Genomic DNA, 5,340 nt, shown 5'->3' with positions numbered 1-5,340 from the left:
CTGGCAACGACTCGAAATATTTAGCTAAAACTCTACAATCCTTGTAAATCACATCATAATCCACATAAAAGAAGTTATGGCATTGCTGTGTTAAAGACTGTAAATCATTGAAAATGAACTGAGGCCAGCAAAGGCATAATATATTTATTAAATATGAGGATATATCTATTTAACTTATTTCTGATAGATATCAGTATTTAGATGAATCTATGCAAATTTAACTTATTATTTCTCAACAAACCAACGAAAATTCAGAAAGTAATATACCTTTTTTAATTCCTTAAAAATATGACCAGATGCAGTTTTTGATGGCTCGTCAACGAGCATGATTAGCTTTTTAAGCTCACTTACACAGTTTTCCACGTTTTTGTAGGAGGATCCCCCTTCTTGTGATGATGTTCTAGCCTCTTTGCTTAGCTCCTCTGCTCTTTTCATTTCTTCTCCTTCTCTTCCCAATAGTCGTTTAACTACAATTCTCAAGTCATCTCTGTTGGGTACTTTGGTGGCACCCTCACATAACCTAACTCCAACCTTAAGATAATCAACTAATAATAGAGCATCTATGTATTGATCTACAGTCATAAGCCATTTTATCATTGGGATTCCTAGTATGATGCTCTCCAAGGTAGAATTCCACCTGCAGTGGGTAAGAAAAACCCCAACAGAAGGGTGTGAAAGGATCAAGAGCTGTGGTGCCGAACCTCTAATTATCATACCTCTTCCCGTCATTGTGTCTTCAAAAACTTGTGGAATAGCACCATATTCATCAGCAGTCATACCATTTGGAGGATCCCTGATTACCAATATGAAGGACTCGTCACTTGTCTCGAGCCCTGTTGCCATCTCCTAGATTTGTTTATTTGAAAGGTAGGCCTGGCTGCCAAAGCAAATATAAATTATAGACTTCTCTTTCCGAGAGTCAAGCCGTTGAAGACATACCGAGTCATCAATTGAAGGGGTTTTCCCTCTTTCAATCATGCTTCTTCCCTGCTTGGCCTTGAACACAATAGGAGGAAGCAGATGACCCACAAACCAAATAGGGCTACCTGAAACTATGAAACTCCCTGCACATGGTCTATGTAAATAGCTTCTAAATCATAGAAGGTGTTGATAATTGAGACTTTGATACAAAATCTAACACAATACTACTGTAGTCGACAATGAGGAAAACATAGATCATAAAAAAATTATGTGAAAACCTACTACCCTTGCACACCATCTTCTTGCGTCCACCAAATAGAAATTCATTCATGTCACAGGTCCAATTTGATGTAACAATGAATGAATAAATGTCTTCAGTGTAAACTTCAATCAAATTAAAATATTTTCCCAGATTTGATTTTGATGCAATAGTAAATGATTAAGAGTATTTAGTTGTGGACATTCACATAATTTCATGGTTGTCACACTGAGGCATACTGAAAAAGCTTTGCAGAGAAGTAATGAAAAAATACTAGGAATCTGAAATATTTTTTAGGCCATATGTACAATAAGCTTAAGATTAACTTCAATGATACACACCATCTTTATTTTTTTTAAAGGGACAATTTCATATCAAAATCAGCCAATACCTTAAAGAAAACATAACAAATTAAACTCAGATTTATAAACATTATTATATGATGGACACGACTGTCCATCTTGACTGTAATTTACATAAATCAAGGCAACCTCATATATATATGCCATGACATGGTGCAAGAACTATGGTCTCTTTTGTTTCCATAGCCTCAACCATGTAAGGTCAAGCAATTCTTCTGGTTAAATATTTTAACCAACACACGCCAACTTTGATGAAAGCATATCATACCAACCTATAAAATTGGTTATGGTTTTATTCTACAAAGCTATGCTTTGAAATTTTATCATTAACTACCATGGCTGCAATTTAAACATTCTAGCAACGATTGGAAATCTTCAGCTGAAACTCTACAATCCCTGCAACTCACATCATAGTCCACATGAAAGAAGTTATGGCACTGTTCTGCTAAAGATTGTAAATCTTTGAACATCAACTGACGCCAGAAAAGGCATAATATATTTATCACATATGAACATAGATCCATTTAACTTAGTTCTGATAGATATTAGTATTTAGATGAATCTATGCAAATTTGACTTATTATTTCTCAACAAACCAACATAAATTCAAAAAGTAATATACCTTTTTTAATTCCTTAAATATATGCCCAAATTCAGTATTTGATGGCTCCTCAACCAACTCGCTAACCCATGCAATATCTGGTTGATCAACAACAGATGTATTATATTCCTTCTATACTTGGTCTTTCCAGAACTTTCTGTAGATCTCAACCCTTAGCTTCTTCCCTTATTCCAATGGATGAAGCCCACAAGAACAACACTTTCAGAGGAATATTGATCATCCTCCTTAACATAATTCTAGGAAACATATTGATTTATTTTGTAAATTTCATCTTGCAGATTCACAGTTTTAAAAGCAGTAACTACATCTCCCACAACACAACCTGGGGATCCCAAGCAGGAACGAGGAAAAGATCCCGATGAAAGAGAACTTGAGTGTGGAGTCAAGCCATTGAAGACATACCGAGTCATCGATTGAAGGGGGTTTCCCTCTTTCAATCATGCTTCTTCCCCGCTTGGGCTCGAACACAGGAGGAGGAAGTAGAGGACCCACAGACCAAACAGGCCTACCTGAAACTCTCTGCACATGGTCTATGTAAATAACTTCTAAATCATAGAAGGTGTTGATAATAGTACCCCCAACTTTTTACATTCAAATTCATGGAGCATCTCATGAATTCAGAGACAGGATCTGACCTCTTCTAGGCGCGAGATTTGATACCTTGGAAAACTAACAGGACGAGGAACTTCAGGAATATGGACAATATCATCATTTGATGATACTTGTTCTTGTGGCATGTATTTCCACAGAGAATAGATGACAGAAACAGCAAAAGCACCAGATGGGTGATACACTATATATATGATAATTACATATGTTCAATTTATTTATAATAATATTATTTTTTTGTTTAATGTAATTATAATTAGTATAGCTATATAAATTAAATTATATATATGATAATTGCATGTGCTCAACTTATTTATAATAATATTATTTTTTTCAATGGTTTAATGTAATTATAATTAGTATAGCTATATAAATTAAATTATATATATGATAATTGCATATATAAGAATATATTTTTTTGCTTGTTGAATGTAACTATAATTAATATACTCATAAAATTTAAATACATGTCAATTATGGATAGACATCAATTCATAGTAGGTATAAAGACACTTATCTCATAATGCATCATTGCCAATATTTTATTTAAATTGAAAAGAAAAAAGGCATAAATACCTTTAAGATAAAATCTCAACCTTTTATTCTAATTACTAATGAAAATATCCATATTCCATGTAGGTTAAATCCCTACTATCTACCTAATAATTTTTCATAATTCAACTAAAATTCAAGAAACATGTTCTAAAATAAACATATCTATCACTATAATTACACCATAAGGCATTTCCCCTTGAAAACAATTCCCCTACATAGGATATTATGTTAGACGATCAAAGAATCCTATGCCATTAGATTGAATCAATTATAACGAGCTTCCTCGGTTGGAGAAAATGATTAGATTGAAACAATTATAACGAGCTTCCTCATTTGGAGAAAATTATTAGATTGAAACAATTATAATGAGCTTCCTAGGTTGGAGAAAATGATAAGCGACACATTTGCATCGTACAACAATGAAAGCTTGCAGTAGAGAGGATCGATTTGATATCCTCGGCCTCAAATTCATGCACCTCGTCACAGCCCTCGTGGAATTGAAGTTACCGTCAATTGCCTTCATCTACGGGCATACTTCTACAAGGGGATTCATTTTTACGTTAGCCCATGATTACAAATTCATGAGAAAGGACAGAGGGTTTCTCTATATGAGCAAACTAGACATGGGCTTTGTCATTACTCCCGATAGCATGTTCGTCAGTAGGAGCAAGGTTGATTCTTATTACTTACGGAAATTGCATTGGGCAGACGCAAGTATTTTGCGCCCATGGCCTTAAAAGAGGGTTTGGTGGACTTTGTTCATGATAATTTTTTTGAAACCCTAGAGGCCGCCATTGATTGAACTGTTAATATGGGATAGAAAAAATGGAATAAAGAGGTTTACCTGCAACTCAGGCTCTCTCTTTTCTCTGAACCAATGGAGAAACTCTGATTGGTTGCCAAAGAGGGTTCTCTACTACTTTCCCACCTCTGATTTCTATATCTTTAAACATTTTTTTAACTTTGTGAAACCCATGCGTCAATTTTTTGAGTACTCAAGTACATGAATAGTATGCATATATTTGCATACATAGAAGCTAATGCATTCTACATAATTCTTTTGACAGTTGACAAACTTCCCAAATGTGAAAAGTGGCTTACTGATAATGATGATAGGAAATAAGAAAAGGCTACATGGTGGTTGAATCGTTTGATGGGGTAGATCCGTGCAATAATTTCTTCGTTCAGTCAATCTAGTTATTATACTCTTTTATTTTCCGTTCCAACCCAAGAGGTTTTTGTTAATATTATTCTAATTGCATCTAAAGAAGGAAGATGCTTTGTGTAGAGGGTAACACTCGAAGATCCATCCCCACTACATTGTGTGTTTGAATGTTGGATAAAATTTACACACTGCATTGACTTCATTCAAAAGAAAGATTATTGCACCCAAGTAAAAAATTGTCTAATATACATATGGGGGAGTTCAGACAAATGAGCTCTACTTCGCAACCTCAATATTCCTTGGATAAATAGATTTGGATGGTATCAACACTGTGCTACCCTTGTGATTACTTCATCAATCAACTTACAAAACTTGTAGTGTTAAAAGCCGCCCAATTTCAATCAGAAGTTGTCCATTAAAATTCATTAAAGATACAGTCTTGTAAAATTTTATCCATGGAAAGATTCAATCAGAAGAAACACCCAACGTTTTCTATAGAGATCAAGCAATTTCGATGAATGACATCGATATTCATTTAGAAGATGAGATGTTACCATTATTTGAAACCAAGAAGAACAAAATACTTACAAATAAGTTTTTCAGTTACCGATGCAAGAAACGCCACCCATATTAAACCACACAAATCTCAGCTTTTCCATGTGGAAAATGTATTTCTCAATTGCTTTTGTATCGACAGTGTGTCCACTAAACACATTGAAATTCATAATTGCCCACTTACATCAAAATTAACACTGTTAATTTTTTTTATAAATAAATGTACTTATAAGGTCCTCATTGACCAATATCGATAGAGCTCACCGCGTAAATCATGCAGTAAACACAAAGG

General features: G+C 34.3%; 1 pseudogene; it reads right to left on the bottom strand.

The window, feature by feature from the left end:
• Positions 1-225: 225 nt before the first annotated feature.
• LOC149148077 (UDP-glycosyltransferase 89B2 pseudogene) lies at positions 226-843 on the bottom strand (annotated as a pseudogene).
• Positions 844-5,340: the final 4,497 nt, after the last annotated feature.

The sequence above is a fragment of the Pinus tabuliformis genome, chromosome 9 (assembly GCF_031772625.1).
Source record: "Pinus tabuliformis cultivar Carrire ecotype Pingquan chromosome 9, CPIR1, whole genome shotgun sequence".
NCBI classification, from domain to species: Eukaryota; Viridiplantae; Streptophyta; class Pinopsida; order Pinales; family Pinaceae; genus Pinus; species Pinus tabuliformis.
The sequence above is the reverse complement of the archived record's forward strand: the minus strand, read 5'-3'. Positions and strand labels throughout refer to the sequence as shown.